The sequence below is a fragment of the Ovis aries genome, chromosome 12 (assembly GCF_016772045.2).
Source record: "Ovis aries strain OAR_USU_Benz2616 breed Rambouillet chromosome 12, ARS-UI_Ramb_v3.0, whole genome shotgun sequence".
In the NCBI taxonomy this organism is placed as follows: Eukaryota; Metazoa; Chordata; class Mammalia; order Artiodactyla; family Bovidae; genus Ovis; species Ovis aries.
Genome location: NC_056065.1, coordinates 65,502,276 through 65,521,112, shown reverse-complemented (window position 1 = coordinate 65,521,112; position 18,837 = coordinate 65,502,276). Strand labels below are relative to the sequence as shown.

At 40.8% G+C, this 18,837-nt stretch overlaps 1 protein-coding gene across 2 annotated transcripts in view; it reads right to left on the bottom strand.

Moving 5' to 3' along the window:
• RNF2 (ring finger protein 2) overlaps positions 1–18,837 on the bottom strand; it is a 41,651-nt gene that overhangs the window by 22,593 nt on the left and 221 nt on the right. The window contains exon 1 of one of the 2 annotated variants that reach the window (XM_060396702.1): positions 1–18,837. This exon is cut by the window's left edge and continues 12,591 nt beyond it. The exons of the other annotated variant lie outside the window; for it this stretch is intronic. The gene's annotated coding sequence lies outside the window, so the exon portion shown is untranslated. 2 annotated transcript variants of the gene reach the window in all.

The following is an 18,837-nucleotide window of genomic DNA, read 5'->3' as shown; positions in this document are numbered from 1 at the left end:
AACCTGTCAATTCTAAAGGAAATCAACCCTGAATATTCATTGGAAGGACTGATGCTGAAGCTCCAATACGTTGGCCACCTGATGCAAAGAGCCAATTCGTTAGAAGAGACGCTGATGCTAGGAAAGATTGAAGGCAGTCGAAGGGGACAACAGATGAGATGGTTGGATGGCATCACCAACTCAATGGACATGAGTATAAGTAAGCTCCAGGAGTTTGTGATGGACAGGGAAGCCTGGCATGCTGCAGTCCATGGGGTCACAAAGAGTCGGACACAACTCAGCAACTGAACTTAACTAATCACAGGGGTGGGCTTCCCAGGTGACTCAGCAGTAAAGAGTCCACATGCCAATGTAAGAGACACAGATTCGATCCCTAAGTCAGGAAGACCCCCTGGAGAAGGAAACGGCAACCCACTACAGTATCCTTGCATGGGAAATCCCATGGACAGAAGAGCCTGGTGGGCTACAGTCCATAGGGTCATAAAAGAGTGAGATACGACTGAGCAACTAAACAAGAATCAGAAGCATCCTTAAAAAAAGAGAAGGCAATGTGATGGAAGCAGAGATATAAATCAAAGAAAGAAGTCTGAAGATGCTATACTGCTGGCTTGACAATGGAGGAAGAATTTGTGAGCCCAAGGGCTGTAGGTACAGTAGCCTCTGGTAGGCTGCAGTCCGTGGGGTCGCTGAGAGTTGGACACGACTCAGTGACTTCACTTTCCACTTTCATGCATTGGAGAAGGAAATGGCAACCCACTCCAGTGTTCTTGCCTGGAGAATCCCAGGGATGGCGGAGCCTGGTGGGCTGCTGTCTATAGGGTCGCACAGAGTCGGACACGACTGAAGCGACTTAGCAGCAGCAGCAGAAGCTAAAGAAGAAAAGGAACATGAATTCTCCCCTAAAGCCTCCAGAAGGAACACAGCCCTGTCAACACCTTGATTCCACAAGACCCACTGTGAACTTCTGGCTGTCAGAACTGTAAGCTAACAAACTTGTGTTATTTTTTAAGCCACCATATTGTGGTAATTTATCATCACAGCAGTAGGGAAGTAATATACCACCTGAACCCAAATTATCAAGAGAAAGCCAAAGGGAGAGTGGGATAAAGTGAAAAAAAATATGAATTTTAGTTAACTTGTCCAACAGTCTTATCTTCTGCCAGAAGAAAATTAATGCACTCACAGGAAAAATAATCTTTTATTTTTATCTCTAAAAATAATCTAGAGATGCAGTTCTCAAATCTGGCTCCATACAGGAACCACCTGGAGAGCTTTAACACAATTCTGATACCAAGGTTCCATTTCAGATGACCTGAATTATCACCTCTGGGGCTCTTGGTGTAGTTAGAAAGACAGCCACAAGGTTTTTATGAATAGCCAGGGTGGAGAACCCACTGTTCTAGCTAAAGATTAGTTTTTAGTGATCCAAGGAAACTTCTGAGGTTTCCAAACGGTACAAGTTCCTGAAATTGTCCCCCATAAAGATGTGGCTCACCATTCATTAAATATATGTTCTGTTGACTTTATATCTGACAGTAAGAAGTTGCCTAGGCAAATTCCTAAAGGCAAAATTACTTGCTCAAATGGCAGGTAATTTTTTTTTATTCGGACAAATACTGCTAAATTGCTCGACCACCGTACCCTTCTACCAATTAAGAATCAGCAACACTTTGTTTAAAAGCCTGCCCAATTTGATAGATGGAAAATAATATTTCATTGTTGTTTTCATTTGCAAGCTTCAACCATGAGTGAAACTGAGTACATTTTCATAGCTTTACTGGCCATTTTGGGGGCTCTGTCAATTATTTATTCATATTCATTTCTATCAGTTTTTTTAAAAGGTAATTTGTAAGAACCTTTTCTGCTAAGGAAATCGACCTTTTGCCTGTCACGACTGTTAAATATTTCCCCCCAGTTTGTTGTCTTTTGCCTTCGGCTTCTTTAAGCCACAGATTTTATTTTTTATATCTTTAATGTATTTCTCTTTCCCTCTATGGCTTCTTTGGAAAGCTAATCCATCCTCTAAGATTATAAACAACATCAACCATACACCCATACTTTATTCTAATACTTCCAGAATTTCATATTTTACAAAGGTTGGGACCTTTTCCCCTCCACTCGCCCCTCACTGTCCAGGTATCATTTACAGTTTAGTTCATCTCTTCTCCATAACTTCCATTGATGGAAGTTATCATGCTTTTAACTTAAAGATGGAAAAGGGAGGGGGGGGAATGTAATGTAATATATAATGTAATATGTAATATGTATGTGTGTGTACATGAAAAACTGACGTAAAAGCTTAACACACTTTTTACATAGTCAACAATAAATATAACGCCTAATTCAGGTACAGAGAGTTTACAAACTCCCGTGAGGTTACGGAAAATGAAAGCAAGCATTGGGCACAGTGTCGATTCCTTTCCCCTCTCCAAAGCAACACAACTGTCACCCAGCTGACTTCCTCACAAGCCTTGAGGAATAAAGGCCCCCAGCGGTTCTTTCCTGTGGTTGTCCTCATTCTTGCAAAATACTTGTTGCCACTAGGTGGAGACAATTTTATAATAGGAAGATTGGCTACTGAAACCAGAGTAGCCATAAATTTTCTACAAATATACACAAATAGTAAAGAAGGTCAGCTTTCAATTTTTGGGTAAACTAAAACTAGTCATTTTAACTGAGGATCCAGTTTCCCTATTTGTAAATTTAAAAATTTATATTAAGTAATACCAAGAGCCCCCTTAGCCCTAATATTTTATAGATCAAAGGCTTTCCTAAATGTCCTTTCCCCAATGGCTCAGCAGTAAAGAATCTGCCTGCCTATGCAGGAGACACAGGAGATGCAGGTTTGATCCCCGAGTCGGGAAGATCCCCTGGAGGAGGAAATGGCAACCCATCCAGTATTCTTGCCTACGAAATCCCATGGACAGAGAAGCCTGGAGGGCTACAGTCCAGAGGGTCGTGAAGAGTCAGACTCAACTGAGCAACTAAGTATGTCCTCTTGGGCTAAGAAGGTATTCTACTTCCAGCAACTTCTTTCAACTTGAAAATGTCACCAACCAAAACCAGTCATTTCCTCCAATCTTTGTTTTCAAAGCTGACAAAAAGAGGTGTGTTGTGTATTAAAGTTCACACATCTAACATTCCAGATCACATGCAAGGCTTTCTGCACTTCCTCCTATATGCTTCTCCACATCCATCTGGCATGCTTGCACACGTATTTCAAACAATGAGCTAGCTATAGATTTTCCTCTGAACTGGTATCTGTGCTAGAAGTTGTACATCTGGAGGGGTTTCTTTGCTTTTTCCCTCATATTATTTCTTTTCTTCTTTGCTCCATTTGGTCAAAACCTTCCATTTTGTTATTTCCTGAATTCTTAGTTGTCTGCCCTCTGACAAGACATTCCCTGCACTTGCACTTCAGCTCCTGGTTCTCATCTGCCCATCTAGATTTTGTAACCTTTCCAAAATTGTATCAACCTCTGCTTGCCTAAGGGGTTCCCAGTCAGCTGCTTCATCCAATTATTGAATCTAGTGAACTACTGGCAAACTACTGTTTACTTAGCTCTCAAACTCAGACACAATCTAGGTTCTCAGCCCCGAACATGCACCAACTCTACCACAAACTGACCACATTCATAGAGAAGGATTAATTTTCATTCTCCCCATGCTTCAAGATCAAGAGACACACCGTACACTGTTAATTTCCTGAGCAGAGCAGAAAAATTCTGAGTTCTTAAGTTGAGCAAGAGGAGCTGCCAACTTCATTTCACATCCCCACCCAGATTACAAGAAACTGTAAACGAGCAACATATTGACGTGTGTGAACAGCTCACTACTGACTGTGGACTATGCTCTATGCCGTCAGCATACATGACTGGCTCTCAATAAAAGCCTGCAGGTTTAATGGCAGAAACAGATCAGTATTTCTATCTCTGAGAGGAAGATGTGAAACACAAGGAAAGCATAAAGCAAAGCTTGAAGATTTATAGATGCTTATCAATAATGGCAAAGCTAAAAAGAGACTTCTAAAAACTAATGCCTTTTAGTCCAAAACCCCACGTGCCAGAATAGATGTTTAACAACTTTTGAAAAGTGGTATACCTCCTTTTCTTGGGAGAATTGCCCATCAAGTGCAGATTCCTGCCGGAAGGAGCAGAGATGCTGCTGAACACACTTCAGCAAGTGACAACACACGAGGTAACAGCAACATTCCCTACGTCACAGGAAATAGACCAACAGGGTCTACATTTCTCACAAGGGCATACTTTGTTGAAAAATTAAGCTGCAGAAAGGGACTGACACAGAAACTTAAAAATCACATTGAGAAAGAGAAGAGAGAAAGCCGAAGGCTGATGCCTCCACATTCTCCCAACAGCAACTGGAATAACCCTTTCAGAAAACAGCTAGGCAATTCATTTCCAGAGATACAAAACATTCATAATCTTTCACCCAGTAATCCTAGTCGGAGAAAATAACACTATTAATAATAACAGATAACATTTATATTTATCACCCTATATGAAATCTTTCTTCATCCTAACAACCCTATGAAACATGTACTATTAATTCCTTCATTTAATAAATCAAGCCGAAATATAAACAATTAAATAAACAAGCAAGCACCTAGCTTAAAGTCTGCAGTGTCAGAGTAAACACTCAAAATTCAGGTTTGCCTGACTAAGAAGGCCATGCCCTTAACTACCACACCAATTATTATTCCTACTGCAACAGTAAAAACGCCGTCAGCACAGACACATGCTGCATCATCAACAATGGGAAATTTTTTCGATCATTAAAAATAACAATTAGTCCTACTCTATGAAATGATCAGTAATACTTATAAGGCAAAGAGATGAAAGAGACAAATAACTGGTAGCTGTGCTACAATTCGTTGTTGAGTTGATTAGTCGTGTCTGACTTTTTTGCAACCCCACAGACTAGTCCGCCAGGCTTCTCTGTCCATGGGATTTTCCAGGCAAGAATACTGGAGTGGGTGGCCATTTCCTTCTCCAGGGGACCTTCCCAACCCAGGGATGGAACCTGGGTCTCCTGCATCTCCTGTATTGGCAGGTGGATTCTTTACTACTGCGCCATCAGGGAAGCCCTGTGCTCCAATTACAGCTATGTAAAAGTTAACCTTTTAGAAGGCAGCATGGAGTTGTCAGGAGTCTGTGGAGAGGGTTTCCCTCCATTTTCCAACTCCTACTACTATTATGACCAAAATACAACAGGCATAGGTTTGAACAGTTTTAAAACAATAGATTAGAGGAGTAAAGAATGCATTTCTGGTGTCGCTTTGGCACACAGGGTAGACTTTCTCTTGCAGAAAAGCAACTATTATGGAAAACAGCGGCAGGCAGACTGGGATTTAGGAGACCTCAATTCTCATTGTGGGTTCTTGATACAACTTCAAAATGTAAACTGATCTCTCTTCTGCCCTTATCTCCTGGTTTCTGCAACTTGCATAAAAAAAAAAAAAAAAGTTTAAAACTGGCAAAAAGCAGAGCCTGCAGTTTCAAAGGCTGGAGTCTTAGAAGAAAAAAGAAACCAGAAATTTTAAGGATAGAAAGCTGTGTTACAGCTCTAATAAAGATTAGCATAATCCCTAGATTCATGAAAGCAGCAAAAATTTGGCATAGCTCAAATATACCAGAAATCAACATGACTTTGAACAAGTCAATATACAGCTTTTAATCTCTTTATCTATAAAATGAGCATGTTTTAGGAAATACATACTTATTTTCAATGTCCATTAGGGCAGAGTTTATTTGCAATTAAAAAATATACTCAAATGTGTATATATTAAAAATGTATAGACACATATGTCTACTAGGGTAAAGCTACTTATTAGCAATTAGCCTTCAAAAATCTTTATGTGGATTCTTCAAATAACCAATATTAAGAAGAGAAAACCATAATACTACTATAAAAAAGAAGAACTTAAGTAGCTAAAGCAGCAAAACTCATTGTCTCCTAAGGAAAGTTTATCCTATATTAAACAATAAATGGAAAGGAAAACTAACATTAATTTGATATAACAGACACTGTTTTAGGGCACTTTTTAAAAATAGCTTTCCCTCTACCTCTACTTTTTAAACAAAATCCTGTAAGTTCATGGCCTTGCTTAATTTTCCTAAGTCTATATGCCCCTTGAGAATCTGATGAAAGCTAGGAATTCTTATCTTGCGGGAGGGAAGACAAAGATTAAAAAAAAAAAAACATACAAAATTTCAGAGTATTCATGGATCCTTAAGAGATACCTAGACTGAAGACCAGAAACACTTGCTCCACACTGTCTAAGAGCTCCAAATCTGACACAAGGAAACAGAGGTTACCGTCTCTCTCAGCTTTCTTCAGCTGTACTACACAACAAGCTGTTGCCAACAATGACGCATTTATTCTAAGCAAAAATAAACAAACAGGACCTAATCAAACTTACAAGCTTTTGCACAGCAAAAGAAACCATAAACAAAATGAAAAGACAATCTACAGAATGGCAGAAAATATTTCCAAATGATGCGACTGACAAGGGATGACATTCCAAAACATACAAATAGCTCATACAGCTAAACCACAACAAAAACCAAACAACCCAATTGAAAAATAGGAAAATTACTGAAATACATTTTTCCAAAGAAGATATACAGATGGCCAACAACCATATAGAAAGCTGTTCAACATCACATATTATTAGAGAAACGCAAATCAAAACTACGTAAGGCACTGTGTTACTCCAGCCAGAACGGCCATGATCGAAGTAAACTCATAACAAATGCTGAAGAGGATGTAGATAGAGAAAGGGGAACTTTCCTACACTCTTGGTAGGAATGCAGGCTGGTGCAGCCATCATGGAGAACGGGATGGTGGTTCCTCAAAAAACTTAAAATTGAGTTGCCATATGATCCAGCAATCCCTGTTCTGGGCACGTATCCAGACAAAACTGTAATTTGAAATGACACATGCACCCCTAAATTCACAGCAGCATTGCTTACAATAGCCAAGACATGGAAGCAAACTGTCTATAACAGGTGAATGGATAAAGAAGATGCGGTGCATATATGCAGTTGACTACTACTCAGCCATAAAAAGGACCTAAATAATGCCATTTGCAGCAACACGGATAGACCTAGAGACTCGTACTAAACGAAGGCAAGTCAGAAAGACAAAGACAGATCCATACGGTATCACTTATATGTGTAATCTACAATATGACACAAATGCACCTATCGGTAATACAGAAACAGGTGTGACAAAGAGACCTGTGGTTGCCAAGGGGGAGGGGTGTAAGGGAGGGAAGGACTAGGAATTTGGGATTTGCGCATGCAAACTAGTATATATAGCATGGATAAACAAGGTCCTACTGCAAGGCACAGGGAACTATATTCAATATCCTGTGATACACCATATGGTAAGGAATGTACACACATTAACGGAATCACTTTGCTGTACAGCAGAAAATAACACAACACTGTAAATCAACTGTGTGTTGCTGTGTGCTGTACTCAGTTGCTCAGTCGTGTCCAATTTTTTGCGAACCCATGGACTGTAGCCAGCCAGGCTCCTCTGTCCATGGAATCTTTCAGGCAAGTATGCTGGTGTGGGTTCCCATTTCCTACCCCAGGGGATCTTCCTGATCCAGGGATCGAACCTGTGTCTTCTGGGTCTCCTGCACTGGCAGGCAAATTCTTTACCACTGCACTACCAGGAAAGCCCTTAATCAACTATACTTCAATTAAAAAAAAAAAAAAAAAAGACAGGTTTGTTCTTACAAAGATGAACTATGGAGACACTAGGTGCTACTTGTTAAATACATCCATCTGGCTGCCACAATGAACACTGTACTTCCGTACCATCAACATCAGTACAAAGCTAAAAGGAATCTTAGAATCCAACCACAAGGAAATGAATAAATTACACCATGGTATATACACCTGAAATATCACACAATCATCAAAAATGTTATGAAGCTGATTGTGGATTAGAAAATGTTAGTCATATCTAAAGTTAGATTTTAAAATACACATAAATTTAGACTTATATAAAAAAGTTAAAACTATGTTTTAAAAAGCCCAAGTCAGTCAGATCAGTCAGTCAGTCAGTTCAGTCGCGCAGTCCTGTCCGACTCTTTGCGACCCCATGAATCATAGCACGCCAGGCCTCCCTGTCCATCACCAACTCCCGGAGTTCACCCAAACTCATGCCCATCAAGTCGGTGATGCCATCCAGCCATCTCATCCTCTGACGTCCCCTTCTCCTCCTGCCCCCAATCCCTCCCAGCATCAGAGTCTTTTCCAATGAGTCAACTCTTCCTATCAGGTAGCCAAAGTACTGACGTTTCAGCTTCAACATCAGTCCTTCCACTGAACGCCCAGGACTGATCCCTTTAGGATGGACTGGCTGGATCTCCTTGCAGTCCAAGAAGACCCTCAAGAGTCTTCTCCAACACCACAGTTCAAAAGCATCAATTCTTCAGCACTCAGCTTTCTTCACAGTCCAACTCTCACATCTATATATGACCACAGGAAAAACCATAGCCTTGACTAGATGGACCCTTGTTGGCAAAGTTATGTCTCTGCTTTCGAATATGCTATCTAGGTTGGTCATAACTTTTCTTCTAAGGAGTAAGCGTCTTTTAATTTCATGGCTGCAATCACCATCTGCAGTGATTCTGGAGCCCAAAAAAATAAAGTCTGACACTGTTTCCACTGTTTCCCCATCTATTTCCCATGAAGTGATGGGACCAGATGCCATGATCTTCCTTTTCTGAATGTTGAACTTTAAGCCAACTTTTTCACTCTCCTCCTTCACTTTCATCAAGAGGATTTTTAGTTCCTCTTCACTTTCTGCCATAAGGGTGGTGTCATCTGCATATCTGAGGTTACTGATATTTCTCCCAGCAATCTTGATTCCAGCTTGTGCTTCCTCCAGGCCAGCGTTTCTCATGATGTACTCTGCATAGAAGTTAAATAAGCAGGGTGACAATATACAGCCTTGATATACTCCTTTTCCTATTTGGAACCAGTCTGTTGTTCCATGTCCAGTTCTAACTGTTGCTTCCTGACCTGCATATAGGTTTCTCAAGAGGCATGTCAGGTGGTCTGGTATTCCCATCTCTTTCAGAATTTCCACAGTTTATTGTGCTCCACACAGTCAAAGGCTTTGGCATAGTCAATAAAGCAGAAATAGATGGTTTTCTGGAACTCTCTTGCTTTTTCAGCTATCCAGCAGATGTTAGCAATTTGATCTCTGGTTCCTCTGCCTTTTCTAAAACCAGCTTGAACACCTGGAAGTTCACGGTTCACGTATTGCTGAAGCCTGGCTTGGAGAATTTTGAGCATTACTTTACTAGCGTGTGAGATGAGTGCAATTGTGCGGTAGTTTGAGCATTCTTTGGCATTGCCTTTCTTTGGGATTGGGAAGAAAACTGACCTTTTCCAGTCCTGTGGCCACTGCTGAGTTTTCCAAATCTGCTGGCATATTGAGTGCAGCACATTCACAGCATCATCATTTAGGATTTGAAATAGCTCAACCAGAATTTCATCACCTCCACAAACTTTGTTCGTAGTGATGCTTCCTAAGGCCCACTTGACCTCAAATTCCAGGATGTCTGGCTCTAGGTGAGTGATCACACCATCGTTATTATCTGGGGCATGAAGACCTTTTTTGTACAGTTCTTCTGTGTATTCTTGCCACATCTTTTTAATATCTTCTGCTTCTGTTAGGTCCATACCATTTCTTATCTTTTATGAGCCCATCTTTGCATGAAATGTTCCCTTGGTATCTCTGCTTTTCTTGAAGAGATCTCTAGTCTTTTCCATTCTGTTGTTTTCCTCTATTTCTTTGCACTGATAGCTGAGGAAGGCTTTCTTATCTCTCCTTGCTATTCTTTGGAACTCTGCATTCAGACGCTTATATCTTTCCTCTTCTCCTTTGCTTTTCACTTCTCTGCTTTGCACAGAAGCGCGGCAGCCAAGAGGAGCTACCCCACGCCCAAGGTCAGGGGCGGCAACTGAGAGCGGCAGGCTGCAACGGACCAGGAGTGGCAAGAGGACATCTGAGGTCAGGGACAGCAGCCAAGAGAAGCTACCCCACGTCCAAGGTCAGGGGTGGCAGCTGAGATGAGCTACCCCATGTCCGAGGTCAGGGGCGGCAGCCAAGACGAGCTACCCCATGTCCAAGGTCAAAGGCAGCGGCCTAGACGAGCTACCCCACGCCCGAGGTCAGGGGCGGCGGCCGAGAGGAGCAACCCCATGTCCAAGGAGCAGCGGCTGCGTGGGCACAGGAGGGCTGAGAGGAGCTACTCCACATTCAAGGTCAGGAGGGGCGACCTCGTCCAAGGTAAGGAGCAGCGCTGTGCTTTCCTGGAGCAGCCGTGAAGAGTTACCCCACGTCCAAGGTAATAGAAACCCAAGTACGACGGTAAGTGTTGCAAGAGGGCATCAGAGGGCAGACACACTGAAACTATAATCACAGAAAACTAGTCAATATCACACAGACCACAGCCTTGTCTAAGTCAATGAAACTAAGCCATGCCATGTGGGGCCACCCAAGACCGATGGGTCATGGTGGAGAGGTCTGACAGAATGTGGTCCACCGGAGAAGGGAATGGCAAACCACTTCAGTATTCTTGCCTTGAGAACCCCATGAACAGTAGGAAAAGGCAAAATGACAGGATACTGAAAGAGGAACTCCCCAGGTCAGTAGGTGCCCAATATGCTACTGGAGATGAGTGGAGAAAGAACTCCAGAAAGAATGAAGGGATGGAGCCAAAGCAAAAACAACACCCAGCTGTGGACGCGACTGGTGATAAAAGCAAGGTCCGATGCTGTAAAGAGCAATATTGCATGGGAACCCAGAACGTTAAGTCCATGAATCAAGGCAAATTGGAAGTGGTCAAACAGGAGATGGCAAGAGTGAACGTCGACACTCTAGGAATTAGCGAACTAAAATGGACTGGAATGGGTGAATTTAACTCAGATGACCATTATATCTACTACTGCGGGCAGGAATCCCTTAGGAGAAATGGAGTAGCCATCATGGTCAACAAAAGAGTCCAAAATGCAGTACTTGGATGCAATCTCAAAAACGACAGAATGATCTCTGTTCGTTTCCAAGGCAAACCATTCAATATCACAGTGATCCAAGCCTATGCCCCAACCAGTAATGCTGAAGAAGCTGAGGTTGAATGGTTCTATGAAGACCTACAAGACCTTTTAGAACTAACACCCAAAAAAGATGTCCTTTTCATTATAGGGGACTGGAATGCAAAAGTAGGAAGTCAAGAAACACCTGGAAGTAACAGGCAAATTTGGCCTTGGAATGCAGAATGAAGCAGGGCAAAGGCTAATAGAGTTTTCCCAAGAGAATGCACCAGTCACAGCAAACATCCTCTTCCAACAACACAAGAGAAGACTCTACACATGGGCATCACCAGATACTCAACACCGAAATCAGATTGATTATATTCTTTGCAGCCAAAGGTGGAGAAGCTCTATACAGTTAGCAAAAACAAGACCAGGAGCTGACTGTGGCTCAGATCATGAACACCTTATTGCCAAATTCAGACTTAAACTGAAGAAAGCAGGGAACACCACTATACCATTCCAGCATGACCTAAATCAAATCCCTTAAGATTATACAGTGGAAGTGAGAAATAGATTTAAGGGACTAGATCTGATAGACAGAGTGCCTGATGAACTACGGACGGAGGTTACTGACATTGTACAGGAGACAGGGATCAAGATCATCCCCAAGGGAAAGAAATCCAAAAAAGCAAAATGGCTGTCTGAGGAGGCCTTACTGTGAAAAAAAGAAAAGCGAAAAAGCCCAAAGCTAAAATTTATTTCCAAGGGGAAATACATCAAATTTTAACAGCAATTAAAATTGAATACTGAAAGCATGATTTTTCTAGTTCTTAAATTATCCAATATTAAAAAATTTTTTTTAATAAACTGGCAACTGAAAATTACTATATCGGTTAAAAAGACAACTTAATAACATCGATTTTTCCCCATTGTCAGCTCTTAATTACTTTCAAAAGGACGGAGCTACATATTGCACATAGGAATTAAAACTAAAAACAATCCATTTAAGAAGTGAATGACAGCTTATGTACTCTGTGAAACTTTAAAGGTTTCAGAATAAAATTAATTGACATTAATAATCATGTTACTTAAATTACAAAACTGTAACATTAGCTTTTCAAAAGTTATAGAGACTTCTGGGGAAAAAATATTACAGGAGACTAAACTATGGTTCCATGGTGGCTCAGATGGTAAAGCATTTGCTTGCAATGCAGGAGACCCAGGTTCAATCCCCGGGTTAGGAAGATCCCCTGGAGAAGGCAACGGCAACCCACTCCAGTTCTCTTGCCTGAACAATTCCATGGACAGAGGGGCCTCGTGGGCTACAGTCCATGGGATCGCAAAAGTCGGACACGCCTGAGCAACTTCACTTTTTTTTTAAACTATGATAAATTATGACTAGTTAACTCAAATTAGTAAATGAGACCCACCTCTAAAGACAAATGAAATCGATTACAACATTAGTAAAAGAGAAATTTAGTCTTGATATTTTAGACAATACTCAACCATCAATATCCTAGAGTCTTCAACATGTCACCATTACTTTACAATTTGGAAGAGGAAATATTCCTAGAGGACAGCACCTCACAAAAAATTTAAAAGCTATAAAAAAAATCTTTCCACTAATTCAACAAGGCATGTTTTCCTCACAAATATGTCAATTAAAACTTTTAAGACCAAGGATAAGAGGGTAAGTTCATTAAAACTGAACAACAGATATAATTTCTAATCCTGCTAAATGTATTTTTTAAAGTACAGATTTTTCTCTAAGTGATATTATAAAACAGCATAAATAAAATAAAAATAGGTAGTTTCCAGTAAAAATAGTAATAGCATCTATTTCTTCTACTCCCTCAGGCCCGTCATTTAAACAATCTGTGAAGTGGTAGTTTTGGTCTAGGTGTATAAATTTCGGGTATCGTCTCATAAGATATTTAGTCCTGCTGAAAAGAAATTAATGAAGCACATTGACCTTAACGGACAGTTACTTGAGATTGAGAATACTACACAATCGACCAGACTTGGGGAAAGTAGGGTTACAGGACATCCACAATTCTTCCTACACCCCATATTTTCACTCTAACAACCTTCTTTTAAATATGGAGACTCAAAAACTTGAAAGGAGACACACAACTATTCCCAAGACCCATGTCACAGATCAATCACTCTCTCTCTCTTTCAAGATCCATGCCACAGATCAATCCTGTCTCTTTCTTAACATACATCCTTTTATATTTACAATGCTCTTTGCTGTTTACCCCTTTTTACCTACATTACCTCTTATATCTTTACAAATAACCTCCAAGTTCAATGGGAATGCAACTTTTTTATTATTTTTATAGAAAAGGAAATAGGCCAAGAAGCTTGCTAGTAGTGGAAACAGACCTAGAAACCAAGTCTCCTGCCTTCAATTCTAAAGCCCCTTCTTCCATGCATAACACTACCCCTCTGTAATACAGGAAAGCCTTCCATAAAACATTTGGCTGGCTTCCAAGACAGCCGTCCCAGGCTGAATTAAACTCTATATAGTAAATAGTATAAATAGTGAGGGTTTAATGCAATTACTGGCATAGAGGCATACATCTTTTTATAAGTGAAAAATCAGTTGGTTTTAAGTTAAATCAACATAGTCTGTGTATGGTGGGGGAAACAAGAATACTCCTAAAAACAAGTCAAAATGAAGTATACAGATCTGCACATCTTACAACAGCTAACAGAAGCAGCATAATCAACACAGGGAGCAGATAAAAAAAACAGTGGACAACTAAAAAGAATAATGTAAAAAGAAACTGCATGATGCTTTTATTTTTAGGAAATAAAATGCGGAGCTTGCCTTTTCTTCCTCCCTCCATCCCAAAATAATGGAAATTTTAGAACATATATTAGGCTATAAAGTAGTAAGAGAAGTAGAGGATTTTATTTAGTAGCCATCAAATGAAATCCCTACCAAAATGGCTGGCTCTGGAATATAACACATCAAAATCCAAAGTCCTATTTCTAGTTCAGTTACTGGTAGTATACAGCTTATATGAACCAATTATTTTAAGCTTTCAATTCTCACATCTATAAAATCATAATACTCTAGCCAAACTATTTGCTCATGACCTTGGAAAGAGGAAACAATGTCTACAAAGGTAATGAGCAATACTTTAATCCCCATTATCCACTGCAAAAATGACTATTTCTCAAACACAAGTACTAAGCTAGGCTAAAAGTGCAGAGAAAATGTTGGTCTTTATAATCTAAAAAAATAAAGCAAAGAGAAATACTTAACTAAAGACAATAACTGCATGATAAAATTAAGGCATCTCAGAGAAATGGCTTTCACAGGACATCAAACAGAATGAACTTGGGTTTGATCAAGACACCAAACAAAAACAGTGGTCATTAGGTTTAGCTGGGGAAGAGGCAAGAAGGCTGCTTGTCCTCTGGATTCCCAAAGCACATCATTTATGTATTACTGCATTTAACACTCTGTACAGTAGTTTGTCATCTCCGCTTAGACTATAAATTCCTCAAGGACAGAGACTTTATTCAGTTCACTTTTATATTCCTAACCCCTAGCAGAGGATCTGGCACACAGAAGATAATCAGTAAATGTTTTTTAAACAGGCGAGGTAAGGACAGGATTCCCTATCTAAATTGTTTTAATCTCTATTACTTGTGCAGGCCATTTACTCCTTGTCTCTCAACTCCAAAATCACCACTCTAGACTGCTCTGTGGTGCTGGGCTGAGACTGTGCAACTGTATTTCACCAACTCTTCTGCCATGGGAGGTCCGTGTTAGGCTTTGCCAATGGAGGTAAGAAAGCAATAAAAGGGCTGAGGGGACCTCCTTCTAGTCACTGGCAGCAAAAACTGGTTCCAGCCTCCAGCTTCTTTCGGTATTCCCCAGAACTAGCCTAATCAGCAGCTCCACAAGGCTGACCTCAGAAGTTCAGAACTAAGCCAACAGAACCTCTTTTCCGAGCTCTTTGACTGATTACTATGATGTTCTCTTTCTGCTCTTACATTCATCTAACCATCTCCCTGTATTAAAGGCCTTCTGTTCAAACTCCTATTGAACTTTCTATTTTGCCTATTGGACACTAATATCCTGTTCTAACGGCTCTCCTCTGAGATATCTTGCTGCTTTATTAAAGAGGAAAGTGAAGGAATTTTGAAATTATTCCTACAGATAAAATATAGTTTAGAAAGAATAATGCCAACCCCCTTAAATTTGTGTCTGTTACATTGCAACACACAAATCACTTAACTTTTGCAATTTAAACTATCCAGCATGCAAAGAAACACAAAAAAAGAGAGAGAGAGGAAATGAGAAATATTTAAACAGTTCAGGCTATTCCAAGCACACCCCCTACGTTCTCTCAGTAGAACACAGGCATCCTAGAAAAAATGAGAATACAGCGGCTCTGCGACTCCTCAGTGGTCTCAGTTCCTAAAAGTCTCTCCTAGTTATGAGCATGACGACATGCTGAATGTGACGCTTAAATTTAAGGATTTTCTTTTTTTTTGCTGTATTCAACATGGCCCATAGTTCAAGCTGACTACTTCATCTAGTGTTCAACAAAAGAAACAGCAATCTGTTCCAAAACTAAAGCTGAACTGAACTTACTGGTATGTTCTTCCCATCCTGAGAGATTTCAAGCATAATTTTTTATTATATGTGATTTTCATTTTACACATTGGCTTTAGAAGCAAACTTTTTCATAAAATACAACTCCATGCTACAGCAGACACAGAAAGAAATCAGTCCTGCAGGAGAGCCCCAAATCAACACAACTGTTGAAAACAAATGACCAAAATGCTTTGATATTTTTATATGGTTTGTTACTTAATTTAATAAGATGTCCTCACTAGATAATTTAATCTGAGATTAATTTCAAAATAATTTTTCATTACTGTACTTAATAAACCGAATTTTTAAAATTAGGACAAAATGGCAGATAGTAGAAAAAAGGCAAAGTCAAGCAATAAGAATCTTTCTCAGAATTCTTAGTAATGTATTTATATAGCTCCTGAGCATCCAAAAAAAGTATCACTAGGCCCAGACATATTAGTCCACCTCAGCTGCCTAATAACCATAAGACAACAGAGAAGTGAAAAAAATTTTCAACTTGAAAGTTCCACTGGAATTCCTCCACACAGCATACAGTGGGCCACCTGCTCACTTAGCACCTAGCTCCTGCCTATGGACATAATAACACTAGTTGCTACTTAACTGCCAAAAGTTTTGTTACCACAGTCAGTCAGTCTATGTAAAATCAACCAAGCTCTATGCCTAACAAGGGACACCAGAGGACCTGTTTGACACATTTGGTAGAAAATATGAAAAATGTGACAGGGGAACAGACAGGATATCTCAACCTACAGAGAATGAGCAGGGTAAATTTTACTGTACCTCTGTACTCAAATTATATCAGGATCTACTCATTTCAAGGCAAATAGTCATTCAATACATTACTATAATAACTTACCGATGTAAGGTTTCAGAGATTAAAAAAAAATTAGAAAATTAAATAACTAGTGTCTGACAACAATGTCTTCCACAACATGTCTAACAAATAACACCAATTAAAAATCAAATGTAGATCTGTATACCGGCAGTCTATATAATCATAGTGTTTTCCCTTTTTTAAAAACTGTAAACTGTGATGCACTGTCTAGTTTCCCCAGATTTAACAAGCAAGTGGATACAAAATTCTGAATGCTTTAAATCATATCAGAAACACAGCCATGATTTTAATAAAGTGCTTTTTAATGTTAGCTCACTTCTCTCGCTGGAAGGAATTATGCTTCTGTGCTAATGTATAGAAATGAAACTGTCACTGAAACATCTGGTTATATATTATTCATTAGACATATATCACCTTTACTCCAAAGACTGCATAATATAAACACAAACCACGAATAAATCAAGTTAAAGAGATAGACCTGACACCACATGCTGAAGGTCAGTGATAGACAAATGAAATTCCAAAGATGTTTGCTGACCTGCCCCATATTTCTCTCCTCACAAACCTGGGAGCTAGCAGTCTGAGAGTTCCAACAGGCAGAGGAAAAACTCAAAATTCTCAGTATGTTGAATGTCTGCATTGTCTACATTATGTTAATGGTTCTAATTTAAAATTTTTCTATGCAGCACATTTGAGAACCATCAGCATATTTTTCTAATACTCAAGCCCACTAGCCAGCCTATTCTGGCAGCTGTCCTTCATAAATTCTTCATTTCACTCTCACACCTACTATAATTAACCTCAAATGTGTATTCCACAAAGGTACCTGAAAGAAATATCACCAATCCTTAGAAAAAGTAAGGGGCCATATTTGCTGCACTAGCCTTGGAAAATGAAGTCTTACATACCCACTGTTTTATTAAAAATTATGTTAAACGTACAAACGATTTTTTAAAAATACCTGTTGATTGTGACAAGTAGAAATTTTAGGGGGAAAAGCCAATAACTAAGAGTCATATTGCTGCCATTTAAATTCTTGATAAATCAAAGGATGAAATAACCACTTTAAAAACACAAGTTCTACTACCAATCTGAGTTATTAAAATATTCAAAAACTACACTCTTTTGCAAGTGAGGAAAGTAGATTCTCTGCCAATTACACTAAGTATTCTAGCCGATCATCGTGGAACTACCAAAAGTAGATTATGCAATGCAAATCACACATAATTAGTTTTCAACATAATTCTCAGTCTGAAACACTGAAATCATGTCTCAGTGTTTTTAATTTTTAAAAGAAATAAAGCATATTACGAAAAGGCCGAATGCAAACCTATCTTGCTCAAAGCAAACCTATCTTTACATACCTCCGAGGAAGCTGACATTCTCAAACCATTTAACCACGTTAAAGGCACACATTCTCAAAAACTTCGGAGACCCAGGCAGTAGAAACCCAAAAAAGGTTTCAAGGAGATAAGCCTGTAACTGGTCTTCGGGTCCCCCCAAAATAATCGGAATGAACCTCAAAGTTTTAGCTCAATTTTTTTACTAACAGTAGCTCTGGGCGCAGGGAGACGGCTTCACTAGGAGGGAAACGATCCTGACAACCCGGACGAGGGCTCCCCGGCGACACTCGGGGCCAAAGCCCTCGGTGTGCACGACCGGGTTCAAAATGCGAAGCTTCCATCAGGAACAAACCCAGACACCCCCTCCCCCCACGACTCCTCCGGGGCACCCTCGCAGGTTTGAGAGCGCAGCAACAGATACTCCCGAGCAGCACGCAGCACTCCAGGAATGTTTTCACCAGGAGGGGTCTCCCCGCCGCCTACAGGGAACCCCGACGCCCAGGAGCGCCTCGACACGCCAACCCCGACTCTAGCACCCCGGGGGGAGAGCGGGCTCGGCACACAAAGCGCCCCTACCCCACCCTCACTGCGCGGACACACACACCACACACACCCCCGGCCGCGAGGGGGAAGCCCGAGGGGGGAAAACCCTGCATTCCGCGCGGTTCGTCTCCGGAGAGGGGCCGCGGAGAGGCTGGGGGGCCCCCGGCCCGGGGAGCCGACGGGGTGCCGCAGCGCAGCCCCGGCCTCCGCGCAGAGCGAGCGGCGGGCGGTTCGCACGAAGGAAGGAATCCCCGAGCTTCGCCCACGGGGGGTCCTCCTCAAGTCGGACTCCCACCCCCGCCAAGACCCTCGAAGAAACGGGAACAATGAGAAGCCGCCTTCCCCCGCCATCCCCGCCCCGAGAGCGGCCGGGGGCGGCGGCGCCATCTCCTCTCACACCCCCGCGGATAC